A 24,274-nucleotide genomic window follows, 5' to 3' on the forward strand; every position below is an offset into this window, starting at 1 on the left:
CAACATACAAGTTAATTATGCAGTTCCTCTGATAAATGCTTCTTTAATATTCCTGCATTTCTATGTAGATTGATGGATGTTCAATCAAATAAACCTACCATTCACCACAGCTTGTCCATATGAACTCTGGCTAGGAAGAGAAACCTCATGTGAGACCTTGGATGATTTCTTGTCAGCAGTTGCTTTTCTTAAGGAAGGCCTCCCTTGAATGGAGGGCAGCAGAGAATGTGAACTACGCCTTTCTGGTGGCCGACGTGCATCTGCTACTGGTGGTAATAGAGGTTTTGCGAAGAAGGGAGTACTTCAGGAGTGTATCTTCTTGTTAATGAATAAGAGATACATGAGCTGCCTAAACATGATAACGTAGGCGTCCCCAGGAAGTTAAGACTTGGAGATGGTACACTACTGTATAAATCGATGGACTGCTTGATACAAGGATATGAGATACCAAGCATTATCAACCAGAGTTTGAACACAGTCCAAGTGAGATGACTAATGTAACCATTTCTCAAATATATAATCCAGTTATGCAAGTTTAAAACAAATTAACAAAGAACCATTGGAATTGATTCTAAATCTTAAAAGCTAAGAGCGAAATTATTTGCAGCTGGTAGAATTGCACATGAGGGAGTGATGGTTGTACTTTTGATCAAACCAGTATTTTTTATCCTCTCCAAAAACAACTGAAAACCGATGCAAATAAGAAATGCTGGTACATGATTGGAGGAGGAGAGTGGATCTCTGGCACTTATTTCAATCAAAATATCTAGCAGACTGTCTAAAAGTTGGTATAGTTCTGGCCAGATGTTATGACACACAAGTTATGGAAATTGGTTCAGTCTTCCAGAATCAGCCGTTCGATGAAAGGTAATATCCAAAATATGGTTTCTACCATTGATAAATGTAGCAAGGACAAATACAACTCCTTCACTTCCAAAGATGGTTCACAGGGATTAACCACCAATCCCTCATGACGAAGGAAAATCTTTTCAATAGAGGCAGTACTCAGCAATATAAGTGCATCCTACCAAGTTCCGCTAAGCTGAAGAAGGATCCAGGGAAGACATAAAATGCTCTGGCCTTTTGATAACATTACATAGCCTACCTTAAGCCCATAGCTATCCTTTACTGATGTTACTGGATCCATTCAAACTCATAAACTATTGATATTCATGGCCGAAACAGAATGAAAATACTTGAAGAAGCTTCAAAATATGAATGATGAAAGCATTTCAATCCCATTTCTAAATATCTCTCCTAGCCAAAAATGAATAGGTAAAGCTAAATATCTGGTACCATATAAATATAACAGCTTTCAAGAAACCAAGTGCTTCACTGCTAAATACAGAATCTGCACAACAAGAACAGAACAAACATAGAGAACACCATAGCTAGATGTAGAAAGAAACAAATATAGATATGTGCGATAAGATGATACTACCTGTAACTTTGAGGCCAAGAGGTGGTGATAGATTTGCTCTCCGGCCTTTCGTCCTCATTATCATTAGAATAACTGCTAGAATCAGAATTATTTCCATCTTCACTATTTTCTTTCTCCAGTGCCTAAAATCATTGCCAGCTGCAAAAAAGCTAAGCTCTTGAGAAGCCTAAAATCAGAACAAAATCCGCTTAGCATCAGAGGCAGCAACTAAAGTACAGAACAAAAGAGAGGGTTGCCCCTCTAGAATTCAACACTTCTATCTGTAACATTATTCAGCAATATAGCAGGTTGTTTACAGAATTTGGAATATTAAACATCTTTTATTGCTAATAACAACAAAGAAAACAAGATTGAGGCAACATTGGGAACATCTTATGTTTCACTTCTCATGGCTATATACTCTCATTCACGGAAAGAAAACAAGATTGACCAAGAAAACCGAAAAGTAGCATGTCGAATTCTCTCCAGCGGTGGATTTGCATATTTACCTTATATATGAAGCTTCATATTAACATACGAATGATGTTGAAAACTCAAAAATAGTGAATAGTATGTTATGCTCTTTCTTGATAAATAGCTAGAGAAAAAAAACTATTTTCCCAATTGTTTTGTCAAATAAAATCAAATTTCTCGACACAAGGGGACATTGATTCCATATTTGGAAAAATATATGCTTTGGACTGGCCAGAGTCTCTCTCAAATTAAAAAAACATAAAATCTCCTCTTTTGGTTCAAGATTTCCGTTCGGGCATTTTATCAAACACTAAATGGGCGTGAAAAACTTCAGCATATTGTGCTCAATTGAGGTTATGACTAGCCCAAAATTTGTTATAAACACGAGATAAATCAGTCCAATCGACACCTAGAGCCTGTATATTCTAAAACCATAAACAATCAACAAGAAAATTGTACTAACAGAGACACGGAAAACATGCTTTGGGAGCTCAGACGTTTGTGCTTGAATGGGAACTGAAGTTCAAAGAGGGAAGACGACTTACAAGGCTTTCTTGGTGAAATTCGCAGGCGGCAATGGATATCCGATGGGTGGTGACGGCTCGGTGAGTTGGAAATCTCCGCTGCTGTTGCTGCTCAAGCCATCCACGGAAGAGGAGCAGGTGGAGAAGAATTTGATGAGAGTCTCGACGTCGTAGCTGTTCTTGCCCTTTTCACCGAGAACAGAAAGGTTGCTGAGGATGAGTTTTTTTTTGGGCTTGGCGCGGATAGAGACGGCGGTAAAGGGGAAGGGCTGTGGTGGAGGCGTTGGCAGAAAAGGCTTGTATTAGAAGTGGGGAGGAGCAGAATGGGAAATGAGGGGTTTTTGTGGAGGATTCGTTTGGGGAAATTGGGGGGAATTTGAGGACGGAGGGTGGAAAGAGAGTGGTGGCAGCCGGCAGCCGGTTGAGGTGGTGGGAAATTTGGCAGTGGTGATTGGAAAAATTTTTATCGGATGATTGAAGCTGAAACCCCCATTTCCCTTTTGTGTGTTTTTTTCGTTGCTTGTTTCCTCCATTTTTTGCTCAGCCCGCCGCCTGGTTCCTCTTTTCCCTCTGCTTTTCCTTTTTATCCCTCGCGCTCTTCTTCTTTTTTCTTTCTTTCCCAGTTCGCCGAAGCTTTCATGCCCAAAACCTAGCCGCCCCTCTCTGTTTTTCTCCCTCTGCTCCCTTTGCTTAGCTTTCTTTCCCCTTTTTTTTTTTGTGTCCGAAGCCTCTCCTTGCTCTCTTTCTCCTATGGCCCTAAAAACTCCATCTTTTCCTTTTTTCCTTTTTTCATTTTTTTCCCCCAAAAATTCCTTAAACTTACCAAGTGTCCCTAACATAAAAGAGACACTTGTCCAAATGCATGCCTCCCCACTTGTCACTTTCACTCTTTTTTTTTTCTTTTCTCTTTTTCTCCTTTTTTTCTTTGTTTTCTGAAATTTAGTATGAAGACAAAAAATAAAATAAATCAGAACAAAAATAAAAAAAATAAAATAAAAAAAAAAAAACCCTAGAATTGAAACAAATAAACCTATTAAATTAATTAAACAAATAAAGTTAAAAAATCAAAAATTTGGTGTCTACAATGTAATTGAAAATAATAAAACTCAAATTATATGGTTATAACACAGTTTCAATAAAAATAATCATTTTCCCAACATTTGAGACCAATCATCATGCTTTTTTTTATTTTTAATTTGGTTTGAAGCATAGATTTTATTGCTATAGTATTATTCTTTATTTTTTAGTACAAAAACACAAATTTTCATCAATATAGGTGGCAAAATTTGTTAATTACATATAAGTGAAAATATACTTTTATAATTTGCAAATATTTTAGCCCTGCAATTTTTTATAATTGCAGCACTAAAATACATCATTAATTGAAAATAACGAAAGTCAAATTCTATGGTTATAACAGACTTTCATTAAAAATAATCAAATGCTATTAATAAGACATTATTGTTAAGTCAAAATCAAAGAAAATTTAGTGATGACATAATGTTATCACTAATTTATTCAAGATTATAATGACAAGGAAAGTCGTCACTAATTAAATTGCTAGTTTTTAATATTGTCAATTGCTAGTTTTTAATACTTTTGTGAAAATATTGATAATGGTTGAGAAAATTTTGTTACATTACTGCAAGTGATAAATGTACTTTTGTTCTTTTTCAAACATTTATTTTAATGTTTAATTTTGTTTAAAACTATTGTACTAGTATAGATTTGCAAGACAAAACTTAAGTTCTCAATAGTTAAAAAATTCATTATAGAGAAAACACAAAGTAGTAGTTGCAAAATGTGTATAAATTACAGATATTTTAATGTGTATAAATTACAGTTTATTTTAATGTTTAATTTTGTTTGAAACTATTTTACTAGTATAGATTTGCAAGACATAGATTTATGGGTAATTTCTTTTTTTTTTGCTTTCACATATTTAATTTATGTTAAATACAAAACCTACCAGTTTCCCTTTCATAAAAATATTAGTGCAACACTTTTTGAATTTTACTTACAAACATTTATGTATTTAACATAAATTAAATGATTTAGAGTGAAATGCCCATAAAGAGCAGAATATTTGTTCATGTAATGGAAGAAACTCACAAAGAGTTGGTACTTTATGGGCCATTTCTTTTTTTAAAAAAATTTAATTTATGTTGAAAAGATAACCTGTCAGTTTTCGTTTTGTGAGAAATCAGTGTAACACTTTTTGAATTTTACTTACAAACATTTATAAATTTATCATAAATTATATGTTTGAGAGTAAAATGCCGAATAGATAATGCTCATTTGCCCATAAACTACACTCCCTGAAGGCTATTTTGTTAATTACTTTGTAGTACTTTGTTATTCCTTTGCTAATACTACTTGGCATGTAGTACAAAGGATAAATCTGGCATAAATTTCTTATTCCATTGATAAAAAGACATGTCTGCCTTATAACTATTATAATGAAAGATATATCTTTAGAGTTTATAACAAATTATTACTTAAGTTTGAGAAAATTATAAAATATTTATGCATAGTTTATCAAGATACCATTCGCAATTTCCTAATAAAAAAATAGGGGCTAAATTGTAAAAGTTAGGGTGCCATAATAGAAATAATAAAATTGGTGTATTACATATGGGGGTTAAATTGCAAAAGTTAGAGTGCCATAGTAGAATTAATGAAATTGGTGAATTACATATGGGGCTAAATTACAAAAGTTAGGGAGTAATAATAGAATTAAAGAAATCGGTGTACTACATATGGGGCTAAATTGTAAAAGTTAAGGTATTATAATGGAATTAATGGAATTTTTTACAACATTTAGGGCTAAATCGCAAAAGTTAGGGTGGCACAGTAGAATTAATGAAAGTGACTTAGAAATAAGTACTTTAAACAGTGACGATTAATTCTTGTCACTAAATCCGAATCGGTAGAGTGACAGTGACGATATTAGAAGTTGTCACTATATAGATCATTTTAGTGACAACGTTTTTCAAGGTCGTCACTGAAGACTTAGTTGCTTTAAGCAATTATGACAACTTTCCTTGTCGTCACTAAACAACCACGTTTTGTGACAACTTTTGTCGTCACTAGAAAATGTTGTCACTAATGACCATATTTCTTGCAGTGTAGTTTGTGACGAAAATAACGGGTCGTCACTAAACATTTAGTTACTTTGATGCAATTGTAACAACTTTAGGTATCGCGACTAAAGAAGCTCCTTTTGTGACGACTTATTGTCATCACTACAAAATGTTGTCACTAATAACTTTTTTTTTAAGTGATCAGTGACGACAACAAAAAATCTTCCGTAAATAGGCCAAGCAATAGTGATGATGTTCTTAATGTCGTCACTATTGTGTGTTCTAAACACTCCCGCGCTCTTGCTAAATCTTGGCGGGAATTTACTAGTGACGACTTAGAAAAGTCGTCACAAATGAGTTGGCTCCCATTAGAGGTTTGTGACGAGTTAGAAAGTTGTCAATAAAGGATCTCCTTTTGTGACAACTTTTTTTCGTCACAGAGAAAAGTTGTCACTGATGACCAATTTTCTTGTAGTGATTTATTCTTCAAGGATGTGGCCGAGCCGTCTGAGACCGACGTGTCACTCAAATTGGTGCTCCAAACTCTCCAAAAACAAGCGGGGAGGCTTGAATTTGTGGTGACACAACTATCCAACAGGGTGGCTGCCATTGAGATGCGAGGTACTGGAGATATTCCCAATAGGGCTTCAAGTGCTCAGAGTGTTGAGCATGATGCGGATGATGAGGGGTATCATTCTAACACCTCATTCCGATCAAGGAAAAGCCACAGGGAAGTGAGGGAAGGTCGAGACCGACCTAGAAGAACCGATGACAATCTTGGTTCCATCAAGACCAAGATGCCTACCTTTCATGGAAAAAATGATCCAGAAGCTTACTTGGATTGGGTTAGGCGAGTTGAGCAAGTGTTTGAAGTCCACAGTTACTCTGAAGAGAAAAAGGTGAAACTTGCAGCTATTGAATTTGAAAATTATGCATCTATTTGGTGGGAGCAAGTATGTGCCACAAGAAGGAGAAATAGGGAACAACCGATTGCCACTTGGACTGAAATGAAGCAAGTGATGAGGAAACGATTTGTACCCTTCCATTATACCACGGACTTGTACAATCGAGAGAACGAACATAAACTCAAGCAAGAGAATGAATCTCTCAAGAGGAGGGGTTCCATGCAATCTACCTCTTTAAAGCCGGTTTATGCAAGAGGTGATAAGAAGGTTCATTCAGCATTTTCTAAGACTAAACTTAGAGTTGAACCACCTCATGCGGAGTCATTTTGGGAGACATATCAACGTCTTCTACACCAAAAACAAATGGAGTCAAATGGATGCTATCAAAGTGAGTTTTCTAAGAAGGAGATAGCTGACCCTATTCCCAACAAAGGAGTATCTCATCCTATTGAACCATTTGTTGAGGAGGTTGATGATGAGAAAACAATCGAGGGCGTTAAACTAGATAAAGAGATGGAAAAATCTGATGAGATGAGTGGTAAAAAGGAAGAAAAGAGAGAAAGTGAGACGATTGTGAGCAAAAATGTGAGGGCTTATTGTTTTTCTAACGAACTTACCTTTGCTTTATTTAGTGTTTCTTCATTTGTGCAGATTAAGCAAAGTCAAGTGAAGTTAGTCATGCCATGCTCCATTCCAAAGTCACTTATACAATTCACTAGTTTCCATGGAGTTTGTCTTTTAGGAATTGAATCTATTTGGAATCATCTCATGGAACAATGTCAATTCAAATCTGTCCATACCAAAGGGGAATCACGTCAAATCCACCATGAAGGGAGAATTCCGAAATTTGACTCTCATTTGCTACCTATGGGTCATTCATCATCTTTACCTTCTTTTGAGTATAATTTTCATCCTAACACTTGTATTTCTTATCCAGATTTTGAAGAAAAGTGTAAAAGGCTAGCAATGCCTTCTCAAATTGAATCAATTGGTGAAAGGAATGATGAAGTGTCAAAGGGAGTTTTCACACTTAAAACTTGTTCTATACCTTCTTACCATTTAGTTGATAATGTACCATTACTTCTTTACCCGATTTCAAATTTGTTTCAAGTTGAAGTTTATTTTGTTTTTGTAGGTTGTAAAGCTGTCCACAATTTTCCAGTTTTGATTCAAGACTTACAACCTGATTTCGTGCTTATTCCAACTAAAGGTGGTGATCTTTCATGCTTATTCACACAGCCAAAAGCTGGTGGCCAAGTGCTCAATTTGTCAACTTCAACTTGTGCTAGTTCGAGTAACTCTCATGAAGTGGAATTCAATTGTTTGCTACCTTATATGTTGGAAGATGAGAAATTGTGTGTCACGCAAGATCCCAAAGCTGTCCTTCACAAGTTGTTTAGTGCCTCATCCATGCAACAAGTTACTCCCATTTTATCCAAGCAAGATGATTCAAATCAATGTCAACTAGTGCTGGATTTTACACCTTTGCACAATCAAGGTGTCAATGTGAAGATCCATGACCAAAGACTAATTAGAGAGTTTTGGATTGCCACTTGGGATTTTCACACGCCTTACACAAGCTCTTTCCTACCTTGGCGCATGTCCTTGTTTGAGCGCTTCCCGAAGCTGACCAAACGACATGCAACATGGCTCGTAGTCATTCGTCTACTTCCAACACTGCTGTCCTTTAAGCGCACCATCGATTTGTGGACAACTCACTTTCAAGAGGAGACTTTGAAGATTCGAGGACGAATCTTTTCGAGGAAAGAGGGAATGATGCGGATACGGGTGTGCAATAATTAACTTCAACCTTGGGTCAAGGATCCTTTGGTCCACATTGGCGGTCCGATGACAAGATCAAGATCCAAGAGGGTGAAGGAAGCTTTACGAGCCTTGATCATTCACCATACAAGCAAGGAGCAAGCTAAGTTTGAAGATTTGATGGACCATGAAGTTACTTTGTTCACTTGTACGTTTAAAGTGAAAGAATGATCTCATACTTGTTAGCTTAGTTGGTAGTTGTTTTAAAACTGTCCCGTTTAGTAGTTGTTAGGCGCTGAGTATTTTATTACTTATCGGGCCTTATCGGAAAGCCTTAAAGAGCTGGCTCTTTAAGCTCTTTTATGCGGACCGAATCTCTTCCAGGTTTATGTGGGCCGGATTTTGCCCTAGTTTTAGCCTATAAAAAGGCACCTCTTGTAAGAGTAAAACACAGATTATTACAACCAGAAATCGTGAGGAATTTTCCTTCAAGTTCTTAATCGAACTTACTCTTGAATTCTTGAGTTCATAGCTTAGGATTCAAATCAGACTTTATCGATTAGCTTGTTCCCTAATCGTGGTGTCGCTTCATCCATCCTTATTTGCTTAAGGTTGCTGATTACCTTTGTGTGTCAGAGGTCTTGAGTTCATGAGAACAATAGAGTTCAATTTCTGTTGGGAGAAAAGATCCAACTCTGATAATTACAAGGTTGGGAGGTTCTAGGAGGGTCTTCCCCTAGGGTTGCCTATATCAGCAAGTGGAGGGGCACTGGTGAACATGACTCCTCGAGAAGCGTGGGAGCTAATTGAAAGAATGACTGAGAATTCGCAGCAGTTTGGTACGAGGGAAGATGTCTCAGCATGCAAGGTGAATGAGATAGAGACATGTTCTATCCAACAGCAGTTGACTGAGTTAACATCATTTGTTAGGCAACTGGCTATAGGAAATGCATCTCAGGCCAAGGTGTGTGAGATTTGCACTGGCATGGGTCATTCTACGCAGATATGCCCACTGATTCAAGAGGAAAGTGCGGAGCAGGTGAACATAGTTGGTCACGCGCCCACTCCAAGAAAGCCTTATGACCCGTACTCAAATACGTATAATCCCGGCTGGAGAGATCACCCTAACTTCAGATATGGAGAAAATAGGTAGCCCAATTTCGCATCAAATAGACAGTAAGGGCATCAATAGCAGTATCAGCCTCGCCCACCATCACCCCTTTCGAACTCAAGTTCATCCATGGAAGAGATGATGAAGCAATTACTTGTTAATCAACAAAAGACGGATTCAGACCTGCAAAGTATGAGAAATCGAATGAGCCAGATGCAATCCATATAAAATCAAATGAATCAAATGGCCATTACGATCAACCATGTGGAGTCCCAAGTTCAAGGGAAGTTACCATCTCAATCTGAGTTGAATCCGAAAAATGTAAGCGCAATGAGCTTGAGGAGTGGCAAGGAGGTCCAAGGACCCGAACCTATGATGCCTAAGGACAAGGATGAGGAAAGGATCAAAAACAAGCTTGAGAAGGAGGGTAGCAATGGCAAAAATTTAGTGATACTCTCTGACCCGATCGTTGAGGTCAAAACTAACCCGCCTCCCTTTCCTAGCAGACTAGAGAAATCGAGGAAGTAGGACAAGGAGAAGGAGATCTTGGAGGTGTTTCGTAAGGTAAAGATTAATATTCCCCTGCTAGATGCAATCAAACAAGTACCGAAGTATGCAAAGTTTTTGAAGGACCTGTGTGTCAACCGAAGGAGATTGAGAGGAAACGGAAGAGTCATTGTGGGGGAGAATGTATCAGCGGTTCTCCAAAGAAAACTCCCACCGAAGTGTGGGGACTCAGGTATGTTTACTATTCCCTATAGGATAGGCAACATTTTGATTAGGAAGGCTATGCTAGACCTAGGAGCATCGATCAATGTAATGTCAAAATCTATCTATACTTCTCTGAACCTAAGTCCATTAAAAGAAACTGGGATAATTATTCAATTAGCTGACCGAACTAATGCATATCCTGATGGATTGGTCGAAGATGTGTTAGTTAAAATTAATGATTTAGTATTCCCAAATGACTTTTATGTACTTGACGTGGATGATAATCACTCCTCCGATCCCTCACCTCTGCTATTAGGTAGACCTTTTTGGAGTACAGCATAGACTAAAATTGACGTTAATAAGGGTACCTTGTCCAGGGAATTTGATGAAAAAATTATTCATTTTAATATCTTTGATACTCTGAAATATCCCTCAAATTCTAACTTTAGTTCTATTTTTTCTATGAGTGCCATTGACCCTGCGGTGCAGGAAGTGTTTGAAACTTTTGGCAGGGATGAGTTGGAGGTTGTTTTAACCAAGCACCTCGAGTTAGAGACAACTCCTGATGTGGAGTGGAGTGAAGATTTGAAATGCACAATAGGGGCATTACACTCATTGCCAATCACAACGAAAAGGTATGAAGTTTCGCCTATTTTCATTCCCAAACCTCACCAAAGGGTACTATCATCTGTGGTGCAGGCACCTGTGTTGGAGTTAAAACTCCTGCCGAAGCACTTGAAATATGCGTATTTGGGCGACAACGAAACACTCCCGGTGATTATCTCAGCTGCACTCTCGAAAACCTAGGAGGAGAAGTTAATCCGGGTTCTTAGAGAGCATAAGGAGGCGATAAGGTGAACCATCGCCGACATTAAGGGGATCATCCCTTCCATCTATATGCACAGAATAAGGCTTGAGGAGGATGCCAAACCTGTACGGCAAGGCCAAAGGCGGCTCAATCCCCTCATGATGGAAGTGGTGAAAAAAGAAATTTTGAAGTTGCTCGATGTGGGGATTTGCAATATCGGATAGACCATGGGTGAGTCCGGTCCAGGTCGTTCCAAAAAAGGCAGGAGTGACAGTGGAGACTAACCAAACAAGTGAGCTCGTGCCAATGCGCAAACCCACCAGGTGGAGGCAGTCTATTGACTACTCCAGATTAAATGTGTCACGAAAAATGACCATTTTTCTCTCCCTTTCATTGACCAAAAAGTTGAGCGTTTAGCTTGTAGGGTTTACTATTTTTTTTTGGATGGATTTTCAGGATATTTTCAGATAGCAATCACACCAGAGGATCAAGAGAATACGACCTTCACGTGCCCGTTCAAGACCTTCGCATATAGACGGATGCCATTTGGGTTGTGCAATGTACCTGCAATAGTCCATAGAAGAATGGTAAGCATCTTTTCTGAATATGTGAAAAAAATTATTGAAGTTTTCATGGACGATTTCAGTGTGTATGGTGATAGTTTTGATATATGCCTAGATAACCTAAAATTGATCTTGTTGAGGTGTATAAAGACCAATTTTGTGTTTAATTGGAAAAAATGTCATTTTATGGTTGAACATGGGATAGTCTTATGTCATGTTGTGTCTTTTAAAGGTATTGAGGTTGGCAGGGCTAAAATAGACATTATATCTGCTTTATCTTACCCCGTGAGTGTGCGGGAGGTGTGCTCTTTTCTTAGACATGCAGGCTTTTATTGAAAGTTCATTAAAGATTTTTTGAAAATTGGAGCCCGTTATTCCAGCTTTTACAAAAAGACGTGGCCTTCGAATTCGATGACAAGTGTGAGAGAGTCTTCAATAAGTTGAAGGAGCTATTGATCTCGCTATCGATCATTCAACCCCCTGACTGGAGTTTGCCATTTGAGATCATGTGCGACACCAGTAACCATGCAGTGGGAGCTGTGTTGGGGCAAAGAGTAAGAAAGGCAATTCACGTCATCTACTACGTATCCCGGGCGTCGAATGGAGTTCAATTAAACTACTCCATTACTGAGAAGGAGCTTCTTGCAGTTATTTTTGCCTTAAAGAAGTTTAGATCATATTTGTTAGGTGCTAAAGTTATTGTATTTTCTGATCATACAACGCTAAGGTACCTGATGGCCAAGAAAGATGCAAAATCGAGGCTCATAAGGTGGATATTGCTCCTACAGAAATTTGACCTGGAAATAAGGGAGAAAAGAGGTTCGGAGAATCTAGTCGCCGACCATTTGAGTCGCATATCAGTTGGAAGGGAGAGCGAGCCATTGAAGGATCCATTCCCTGAAGAACACTTGTTTTCTCTTAATTCTCAATTGTCTTGGTATGCTGATCTAGTTAACTACTTGGTAACTGGTAATTTTCCTGCAAGTTGGCCAAAATCGAAGAAAAACAAATTGAAAAGCGACACCAAGTATTTCATTTGAGATGACTCGTACTTGTGGAAGAGATGTGCTGACCAAGTAATGAGGCGATGCGTAAGTGAATTTGAATTTTAATCAATTTTAACCTTTTGCCATACTTTTACCTGTGGAGGTCATTTTGGACCCAAGAGAACTGCTCATAAGGTATTAGAAAGTGGATTTTATTGGCTTTCTTTGTTTAAAGATACGTATGTGTTTTGTAAGTCCTGTGATCGATGTCAACGGGTAGGTAATATAACCCGTAGAAATTATATGCCCCAAGTCTCGTTGATTTTTGTTAAAATTTTTTATGTCTGGGGTATAGATTTTATGAGGTCTTTTCCTACTTCATTTGGTTATATATATTTTTTATTGGCAGTCGATTATGTGTTCAAATGGGCGGAGGCTAAGGCCACCCGGACTAATGATTCGAAAGTAGTTGCAGATTTTATCAGGTCTAATATTTTTCTGTGTTTTGGAATGCCAAGAGTCATTGTTAGTGACAGGGGGATGCACTTCTGCAACAAAACCATAGCCGTGCTATTTCGCAAGTACGATGTACTCCACAGGATGTCAACGTCGTACCACCCTCAAACAAATGATCAAGCGGAGGTATCAAATCGGGAAATTAAGTCTATCTTGAAGAAAATGGTGCGACCCGATAGGAAGGATTGGAGTCAACAGTAGGAAGATGCGCTTTGGGCCTATCGAACAGCGTACAAGACCCCCATAGGGATGTCACCCTATAGATTGGTATTTGGAAAGCCATGTCACCTTCCAGTGGAGTTTGAGTACAAGGCTTTTTGGGCGATAAAACAGTGCAACATGAATCTAAAAGAATCCGGTGCCCAACAGAAGTTGGACTTACAAGAATTGGAGGAAATTCGGAACGAAACGTACGAGAATGCACTAATTTACAAGGAGAGGAGTCGGACATTTCATGACTAATAAATCTCTAGAAAAACCTTTGAAGTTGGTCAGAAGGCTCTCCTATACCAATCCAGGCTTAAGCTCTTTCCAGATAAGCTACGTTTCCATTGGATTGGACCTTTTATTGTTACTCACGTCTTTCCATATGGTGCAGTTGAAATCCAGAGTGCTAAGACAGACAATAAATTTGTGGTGAATGGACACCGTCTCAAATATTATTACGAAGGCTTTTCAAGTGGAGAAGTGGAGACGATAAGTCTAGATGCACTGCCGTGTCCCACTTAATAAGCACTTCTCAACCATGTCTAGCCAAAAACATTAAAGAAAGGTGCTCTTTGGAAGGCAACCCAATTTCTTTTAGTTGTTTGTTCAGTTTTGTTTGATAGTTTAAACATGTTTTCCTTGAGTTTGACTGATTTTTGGCTTCAATTTTCATTTTTGATGCCTCGTAGGTATCTCTCTGACGTGACGCGGGCGTATGGAGAGCTCGTGGTCAGAAGGGTTCTTGTCTTTTTGACGTGCCCACGTCACGTTTGCGGGAAAGGTAAGTATTCAAATCTCGAGAAAATTTTCGACTACCTGTTAATCTCTAATTTTAATTTCGAAAATAAGTTTTGTTAATAATAATATAGTAGAAAAAAAAAAGAGATTTAAATTTTAAAAAAACAATTTAATTCTAAAAAAACCAAAAAGAAAATTATTTTTTTCGTTTAACCATAGCTTGGATTTTCAAGTTTCACATTTTTAATTAAAAAAAAACCTATTTCTTTTTCTTTTTCTTCTTTTTTCTTTCTTTCTTTCCTTTCTTTTTTTTTCTTTCTTTCCTTTGTTCTTCTTTCTTCCTCTTTCCTTTCTTTCTTCTCCACTGTTTCCTCCTCTCTGTCGACCAAATCCTTTTTGCCGCCTCCATCTCCTCCCCTCATCACCATTGCGCGTTGCCGCACCCACCTCGTGCGCCTCTCTCTATCTCTTCTCGATCACACCAACCGCGCACCGCTCCACCGCTGCTCCTCGAGCCGCCGCCTGAGCGCGACTCACGCAGCCACTGTAGCGAGCCCAAGCCAACGCCGCCTTCTCGATCTTTCCCTCCTCGCGCGCAGCCCCTCTCCGCACTCTGCTAGTCGCCAATTCCGTCGCCCACTTCAAGTCACCTAGTCCAACACCGCTGCCCATGGCCGGGCGACTCCAATAGCAACTGCGCGCCGCTCCTCGTAGTTCTATCGCATGCCACCGCGAGCCACCGCCACTACCGAAGCGCGTTTGCACGCCGCCAACAGCCCTAGCGGCAGCGTCCAACCTCGCGCGCTACTCGAGCGTGCGACGCTCGAAGCCGTGCGCCGCAGCCCACCGCCGTTCTTCCCGGTCCCGCGACTCTACCCGTTGCTCTGTCCACCGCCTGACACGTGCTACTGCTCCCCTCCCTTCTTCGCCATCATTCTCTATCGGAAGTATCGCTTGGCTATCTTCTACGGTGAAAGTATTTGGAATTTGTCACCCAATTTCTTAATGTTGATTGGTACTGTCTGGGTTCCTCCATAGTTGGTATTGTTGGCCGTTGGGGGTTATTTCTTCACTTGTGTGGTAAACCAGTGGTACTACTTGTGATATTTGACCCAGATTTTATTGATTGCTAGTTTGCCATATTCTTGAGAATATTTGTTGCACTTTTGGGTGGGTTTGATTTCAATTGTTTTGGGTTTGTTGGCTGTTTGACAGTTTCCCTGCTCTTAGCTTGTTTGATTAGCATATTCGTTGATATTGGTTGTGCTCTAACACATTGTTGGACGTCATATGCCTGTTGGGTCGGGCCATTGCCTTGTTCGAGATTTTTCTGGTATCATGGTTGCCTCGATATTGCCTTTTTCTGTTGAATTGGGGAACACTAGTGAACTGTGATTTGCTTGTTGGAGGGGGTGGATTTATCTGCATTGTTGGGGGTACTTGGCGTGCTGTTGGGTGCTGCTTTGATTGGGATTTCTGTTGTGCCTTTGGTTGGATACATACTGCCGTTGTCTTGTGAACCACGGGGCACCCGTGACACTTGATTTGTTTAATGCAATTGGGTAAATTTAGTTGATTTGTTGAGCGCCATTTGCTGTTGATTTCCACTGCTCGCGACTATGGTGAGACCGAAATCGTCTTCTAGGTCTAGAGTCTCATAATCTCAGCCCTCACCCCAACCCTCCATTCCAGTAAACACATCTACCAACCAACCCTCCTCTTCTAGTGTCCGAACCCGCTTAGGTAGGGGTAGGGGTGCTTATGTGAATGCCCCCGCTCACTTTGGGGGGCATTTGAACTTCACTAGACCCACCGATCAGCAGAGATACGCTAAGGTCTGTGAACGGCGTATCATATCCTGCAAGTGTTGTGAGAAACTTTCTATGACTGCCCTAGGTATACGGGAGGAGGTCGAGCAGATGTTTACCGCCATCAGGTGGCGCCCTTATCGTGATATCTTCTGTCCCGCCTTTGTCGAGTTGATTAGGGAGTTTTACTCCACCTTTGAGTTTGAGTTGCCTACGAGGTATACCGTGGATACCCCAAATGTCATTCATTTCCGTTTGATGGGTTCGGAGTTCAATTTCTCCATTACCCAGTTTAATCTGGTATTTGGGTTCATTACTCTAGAGTATGCCGAGACTAGGGAGTACGCTGAGAGTGCCTGTGATTATGTAGAGTCATTTCTCTCTTCCTACCACGAGATTTGGAGGGACATGTCTGTCGACAGGCACCGCTATGATCCTTCTAGATCTAGGAGCTCTTTTCTTAAGGATCCTAGTACCCGTTATATTCAGCGATTTCTAGCCTACAGCTACTTGGGTCGAAAGGACAACTTTGGTATACTCTCCCGACCCAAGTTCTTCTTCATTTGGTGTATGAAGAACAATGTCAAGGTGAATTTGGGGTGTTTGTTGGCAGCACAATTCAAGACCGTTTTAGTCAAGAAGAACAAACCTCTGATCCACGAGTCTTACATTACATACTTGACAGTGTAGTTGGGGGTTCTCAATCTACAGGATCACGACTTTTACTTGGCATTTGAAATGAAATTTCGAGGTGCGGAGTGCTTCGAGAGGATGGACGTTCTCGAGTACGTCGATGGTGTCTACCGATTCACTGACCCGGGACCAGCTCGTGTCCCCCCGCGATCCTCTTTTGCCAGTTCTTCCATTGCTGGTGGTGACCTTGACCCGTCTACCTCCTCTCAGGCTCCTCCATCCCTAGGGGCTACTGATTGGCACCAACTCCAGACGCAGGTGTAGAATTTGGAGGCTCAGATGATCAATATTGATCACAATGTGGCCAACATCGCCCAGAATCAGACGGCATTTATGCAGCACACAAGCTTTCTGCCTCCATTTGGGCCTCGCCCGCCACAATTTTGACGACTTCAAGGAAGTTCCGTTGCCCTTCTTCTTGCTATTAATATTTATTTGCTACATTGAGGGCAATGCATGTGGCGTCCCCACTTCTCCCTAAGGCGAACCAAAAGGTATCCGCAGGATGCCTGCCCAACTCTCGCCAGGACTCATGACAATTTCCGTTCAAACTTAATAAAATACCAGCCATCATAACAATATAAGTAAGAAAGGGAGGTCAGTTCCTTTAATAACATTCAAATTTATATCACGAGTTCCAAAATACATCAAGTATCCAATCCTTACATCAAGCTCTCAAAGGTTACATCGAATTCCAAAATATACAATAATCAAGAGTCTAGCCAAGTATATTGGAAATCTTAATACAAAAGTATATTCAAAAGGGGTTTTTCCGAGGTTCACTTCAAATCCTTTCCTGTTAAGGAAAACAAATCTACAGGGTGAGCAAAACGCTCGTGAGGCTATGAACACACATGCAGGCACGTTGTTCAAGTAACAATCCCAATTTAACAAGTAGAGCAATAATATTGCAATAAATAACAATTCGAGCGAGAAAAGTAAACAGAAACAATTTAAGGATACAGGAGCTCTCAGGAGCTATTTTCCACTTGCACGATCACGAACCTCCACGAGTTGATACTCTGTCAATCGGGTAGGTTTAATCTGTAGAACTTCACTTATCATGTCCCCTTTCGCCTTACATACCCCTGTATCGGACCCGCCTGTCATTTGTTTGAAGCGATACTGCTTGAGTATGCCAAGCAAGATCTCTTAATAGATCAAACTTTTGTTTTCTTATGGTTCGCCAAGGAGTCCGACCAATCCCATGCCGGTTCAAGTCCAAGAATAGCCAGTGAGATTTGGGCGTCCCCCACTTACCACTTAAGTCGAGGAGATTTACTCCGATCGACTTATGCAGCCATAGCATAAACAAACACTTAAACACTTCACTTAAATTCATTTAACAAGTCACTTCAAGCAATTCAAATATTTCATGTCACGAAATTCAATTACACTTCACTTAAATGAAAACGAGTGCGATAAAGTACACACTCGACTCAACATTTTCAAAATGTTCTATTATTGATAACAATTAACACGTAACACGTATATCACATAGTTCACACACTTGACACTCGCCAAGTGATTCAAGTAGCCAATACAAGCGATTGATTAGGCGTCTCCCATGAGATCCTCTTGGAGGTCCTTTTGAGTGCCTGAGCAATTAATAATGAACTATCACTCATAAACCCCAATTGTCAAGGAAGATTGTACAAGTAAGAAAATTTCACGAAAATGGGCCTTAATTACTCGTAAATCGAGACTCAAAAAATGAGGCTTTAAAATACAAGTAAAAATCTGATTTTTCATCTTTGAAATCAAGTATACAACGTTCTAGCAATATCAAAGGAGATAGAGAGTTCGAAACCCTCAATTTCCTTTAATTTTGGAAATTTCAGATTTGTCGAGTGATCTTTGAAAAATCATATCTCACTTTTTACAAGTCCAAAATTGGAAAACTTGATACCGTTGGAAACTTCTTCCAGAGTCCTAAAAGTTCCTAAAAGACACTTTTCCATGATTCCAAATGAAAGACATTCAAAATTTGGTTCAAATTTATTATTTTAGGCTATCGAGGCAATTTCGGGGTTGGTTTTTGGCCAATTTTGAAAATTCAGCAAAATTCAAAAAATATGAACTAGCCTCTCAAATTTGAAACTCAATTATAGTTACAATCAAAGTTTAAAACACAATAAGAAAAACAAGAATCGGAGTTTTGACCACCAAGATATAGTAGCTCAAAGTTGCTGAAAAATTGAGACGGTTAGGCTAATTTCCAGGTTTAAATTACAAACTTTGGGACTTTGGTTGAGCATTGAAATGAACTCGGAATGGCACCAAATCTGGTATGATTATACTACCATATAAGGGCTATTCCTCTGTCAAATTTCATAGCAAAATACGTACGGAAAATTGGTTAACAAAATCACTAAAGTCCCACGAATTTCCAAGGCAAATATGTCTTATATGCAAATTTTCCTTTTCTAAACATTTGGCCAATGAAAACATCTCAAATATGGTTCATTTATGTAAAAAATGTCTAAGAAACATCGAACATATATTTGGTAGGTGATTAACACCAAGAATTTTGAAACAACAAGTCCCAATCAAGATTAAGGCATTCACTAGCCAAAAAGAGGGTTTTCAATCACTGCGTCAGTTTCGAACTTCGGCCACAACTCACTCAATTCAACTTGGAATTGAGCATGGTTGGTAGATTTGGAAACTACATTCATAAGGCTACAATTTCACAGAAGGAATCATTTTAAAAATCGGTCCACAACTAACTCATATTTGAGCATCAAGTCGCTGCCTAAAACAGAGCTTTCAGTACAGACGCGAAACAGGATAGGCAGATTCAAATGATTAGTATGATTCATGCGAGTGGAATCAGGGCATGTATTTTACACCATTGGAAAACTAGAAATGTCTAGTTTCTAATGCCGCAAACGGCACTCGATTTTGACATTGGAGCAAAGAGTTATAGCCGAAACAAAATCACTGCCAGAGTAACATGGGACACAATTCCAGTTTTGGCAAATTTTCTAAATCTCAACATGCACTCATCCAAATCACGTAAATTTTTGAAGAAACTTTATACACAACCTATATTACACATTTGCATCAAAAACAAGTCAATTGGACCTCAAGAAAGTACACCAAAGTGCACGGCAATGACAGGGTAGAATCGGTACCTTAACATGCAACCTCTCATTTGATTTCCTTTTCACTTTTATCACTTAACTCTACTAAATTAATGCTTAATCAACACAATTAACATCCAATCTCATCAAATCAGATCATCAAAGTCATTGTGGGATTTCATAGAGCCCACTCACCTAATTTCTAACAATTTAAAGCTACCCATGAGAATCCAAGAGCTCATGAGTGTAATATAACTTCCATAAATCAAGAATTAAGAGGTCGATCATCACTTACTTTCTTAGATGGTCAAGGCAGATATTTCAGTCACTTTAAGCTGAAGAAAAACTGTGAGAGGTAGCTCCTTTCCTAGCTTATCTTGATCACCAAGTGATTTGAGTGTTGTGTGTAAAATTTGGAGGTGATTTGAACAAGGAATTGAGGAGAGAGAGTGGAGAAAATTCTGGTCTTGTTCTTCCTTTGTGTTGCTCGGCTGTTTGTGTGATACCCCAAATTTTAGGATACTATTTTTGTTTAGTCTCAAAGAAAGGATTACGGTTTCTTTATTTTATTTTGTCTTAAAACATTGTTTTATTTTTTTAAAAAAAAAAGACTAGAAACCTTACTTGTGCTTTAAAACCCTAGTTTACTTGTGACTAGCAGGTTATGTTTAAATCCCTCATATGTGACTCAAAACCCTAATTTTATTCTATGGAATTGTAAAATTCATCACACTATTCTTAAAATTCCTTTTATTTGGAACTTATTCATTTAACATGATCCTACTACTCAATCATTCCTCAATAAGTGCAAATGAACCTAGAAAATAGGGTTTCACTCTTCGTTTTCAAGATTGGAGCAAATTAGGATTTTTTGCGATTTTTCGCCGGATGATTTTTCGGTACGGTGGGAGTACAAGTGAAGTTCTACGGACCATTATTTGTGGTCGACGGAGTGTCGGCAGGAGGTCACGCATGGCAAACGATCTGGCTTTGGAGCCACCTGTATCCTTATTATGTGATGTTACTTTTCTGCTTTTGCTTTACTCCTACTGTGTAACTGTTGTTACGTGAAATTTACGCTTTTGCCCCTGTTTACTTACTAGGCATATAGCTTACCCTGTTCCATTTGTTTTCCTTAGCAGGGGGCCGACGCGGGGATCGCTCGGGAAGGTGGTTAGATTTTGAGCTATAGAATACTTGAATTTGTATTTGTTAAAAGTTGACGAGTAAGATGTATATAGTTGGCGTGGTGGTTGTAGTTATCAGTTTTTCTAGGTTTTACTTTCTAGTACTCGTGATATGTAATTCTTGGAGAATTGGATGTAATACTTGAGATTTATTTTATATTTCATTGGAGGACTGTAGTGAGTGAGTGAGTCCCGGCGAGAGTTGAGCAGGGGGACCCGCCGAACCCTTTGGTACGCCTTAGGGGGAGGTGGGGCCGTCATAGGTGGTATCAGAGCCTAGGCTTCAAATCTCTATAGTGTATCCTAGGCTAAAGTTTAGGATGCCGGACTGTGGGATTTGATTTGATTTGATTTGATTTGATTTAGAAGTAAGCAATTGAGGGATAAAACCTATAGCTGCTTCGCGTGGTCTATGCGCAGAGTGAGCCTGGATGACGTGGCGAATAAGTATGAAGGACTAAGTGTTCGTTCGAGTATAAGTTATGGATCATAAATGTTATAGGCCTTAAATCTTTCTCATGGTATCTGAGGACCATAGATAGGTACGTCAGGTAGGAATTTCGATTGTAGATAGTTTACTCTTGGGACTGCAGCTCGAGATGTGAATTATCTTATTTCGGATTCTTATGCCTGAGTACTCCAGAGTTTACTTGAGACTAGCATTTTGGGAACATGAACAGGCTTTGTCTGGCTAGAGTGAGTACAAGATATCAACGGGCACCTTGGGAAGTGGAGCAAGAAACCGGACGGGGGTGGTTTCACTGAGTGTGGGACGACAAGTCGCGTTTCTTTCATTTTGCCCTTGCATTGTCCCTACATGTCATTTACTTGTGGTATGTTAATACCTACATATATAGTACTTACTGCACTTGACTTTGTCTAACTTGAAATGTTCCTTGGTGTATATGATGCATTATATTGTGTATATTTTGGCGTGACTTGTATATATATGTACACCTTTTGATCTTTTGATTATTTCGGGTATTCCAACCCTTAGCTCGTTGATTGAAATTTCGAGGACGAAATTCTTTGAAGAAGGGGAGATTGTGATACCCCAAATTTTAGGATACTATTTTTGTTTAGTCTCAAAGAAAGGATTACGGTTTCTTTATTTTATTTTGTCTTAAAACATTGTTTTATTTTTTTTTAAAAAAAAGACTAAAAACCTTACTTGTACTTTAAAACCCTAGTTTACTTGTGACTAGCAGGTTATGTTTAAATCCCTCATATTTGACTCAAAACCCTAATTTTATTCTATGGAATTGTAAAATTCATCACACTTTTCTTAAAATTCCTTTTATGTGGAAATTATTCATTTAACATGATCCTACTATTCAATCATTCCTCAATAAGTGCAAATGAACCTAGAAAGTAGGGTTTCACTCTTCGTTTTCAAGATTGGAGCAAATTAGGGTTTTTTGTGATTTTTCGCCGGATGATTTTTCGGTACGGAGCAAGGATGAAATTTGGTGTTTAAGAGTGACTTTTGGGTGAGAAATAATATGTGATTAGATGCAATAATAAAAAGTTAGTAAATAGGAAGAAAAAACCCTAGTACGGGTGATTTAAGGAAAATCGGCTCGAACCGACGGGTACCGTTTGTTACCGGGTAAACACACCATTTGACTCATACTTTATTACCTTAATCTTCTCATTTTATTTTAGATAATTGACCCTCAAAATATCTCATACATCAGCCACAATATTTGACCAAGAGAAATGAGAGAAAATGCTAGAAAGAAAACAAGTGTCAAGGCATCTATGGAAGTTGGACTTTGACCAACTTGTCTTAACCTTCATAAAACAGAAATTTGACCAAAATTTCCTCATTTCTTCCCCTTTTCTTAGTCTTGGTCGAAATTCTTGAGAGGAAAAACAAGAGAGGAAAAAAATTCACCTTGCACCTCAATTACAAGCCTCAATATTGAGTTTCAACCGATAATCTTGCAAATTCCTCCACAAAAGTTGATCTCCAAGGAAGCTTAAGGGTTTTGGTGGAGTGATTTGGGAAGAGGAAGGTCTTGGCAGCTTCTTGATATAGGGATTAAGGTGAATTTGGTAAGAAACTTCCCTCTACTTCTTATATGTGTGAACTAGAAGCTTAAAGTTATAGTTTTGATGGATTTATGGGGAAAATTTCATGGGTTGGATTCATATACATATGCCATGTACAAATATGTGCGTAAATTAGGGTTTAGGTCGAATGCGATAAAGTACACCCTCGCCTAGATACCCTTTTCATACATATCGAAACACATAAGCAACTAACACATAAGAGCGGTCTGAATACTTACTCAACGAACAAAAGTTCGAAATTTGTGCCGCGAGGAGTAGCTAGTAGGCCCCACCGGCTCCACCTAGCTCACCACCGTCTGAAATAGATGATTGCGTCACATAATATCATAAACGGCTACTAATATGTCTAAAACAAGCAAAACGGCAAAATCGGCACATACGAGTGCGGAAACGGCATACGGAAACGGGAATGGTAACCTAATCGCTTTGCCGTCAAAACTGTTTTGAGCCTAATTGAAGCTACGAGTGTCAGATCAAGGTACATGAGGTACCGTTGTGAAGCTAATAGGAAGGGTTACAGTTTTCATGAAGACACCTCAATCTGGATCTAAACGGAAATAGGTCGAAAGTACAGAAAACCGTTCCAGGAATTCGCACTCTAGAGTAACAAACAGGGTATGTTTGCTGGACCATAACTCCCAGCTCACAAATCCAAATCAGGAAATTCTAAAGGTATTAGAAAGCTGAGACATAAGGCTAAAACTTTGATGTTTTGGCCAAGACCTTAATCTATTCAGAACAGAACGAAAGTTGAGTGTCAAAGTACCCGTCAGAACTGTCCAGATTCAAGGCAGTTCTGACGATCGATCTTGTTTTGGTCATAACAGGAGCTACGGAACTCGGATTTGGATAAACTTTATATTGTTTCGAAACTAAGACCAAGATCTACATTTCTTATGAAGAGGTCAATACCCAGTTCGTACGTTATCAAAACAGATAAAACATGGTCAGAAGCAAAATTCAAAAACGTACACAATCCAAGGTACAAAACAGGTGCAAGTGTTTTGGCTATAACTTGGGCTACACTGATCCGTTTAAGGTGTTCTTAGTGGTGTTGAAAAGCTAAGACAGAGTACTAAAACTTTCACATTTTGGTAAATGACTAAATCAGCACGGATCATAGTGAATAAACACAATCAATTGGATGAACTGTCCAAAACGGATCACTGGAAATATCCTAGGGCAGTGAGGGTATTTTGGTCTTTTCACAGGCTACGTTCCTCCGATTGGCCTAAAATTTTGTAGGCAACTATAAAATACCATTCTCTACAACTTTTATGTTTTGTACCAAGCCTAATTCGGCCTCTAACATGGAGCACTAAAATCGGACAGAACAGGGTAGCTTGGTTTCCAAATTCTGAAATTTGCATCTTTACTCTATAAATTCATATCTAACAAGTGCTCTATCATCAAACCCACCAATTACTAGCTCAATAACATCAATTAAGAGGTAGATAACCATAATCAAGGCTGAAAATATAAACCCTAGTTAAACATTCCAACATACCCCTTGAGCTTGTGGCTCGGGGTGACTTTTGAGTAAATTTTGTGAAGTTTGTGAGTTTGGGGCCCGATCTCATGACCTAGATGGACTATTCGAGCCGGTTAGGGCTTGGT

General features: G+C 39.1%; 1 long non-coding RNA gene across 1 annotated transcript; it reads right to left on the bottom strand.

The window, feature by feature from the left end:
- Window positions 1–727: 727 nt before the first annotated feature.
- LOC113777472 lies at window positions 728–3,076 on the bottom strand. The gene is made up of 3 exons (XR_003469171.1): window positions 2,440–3,076; window positions 1,442–1,579; window positions 728–1,351 (listed from the first exon to the last, which is right to left on the bottom strand). It is a non-coding gene; the product is annotated as an uncharacterized LOC113777472 (long non-coding RNA).
- Window positions 3,077–24,274: the final 21,198 nt, after the last annotated feature.

Source organism: Coffea eugenioides, chromosome 7, assembly GCF_003713205.1.
Source record: "Coffea eugenioides isolate CCC68of chromosome 7, Ceug_1.0, whole genome shotgun sequence".
In the NCBI taxonomy this organism is placed as follows: Eukaryota; Viridiplantae; Streptophyta; class Magnoliopsida; order Gentianales; family Rubiaceae; genus Coffea; species Coffea eugenioides.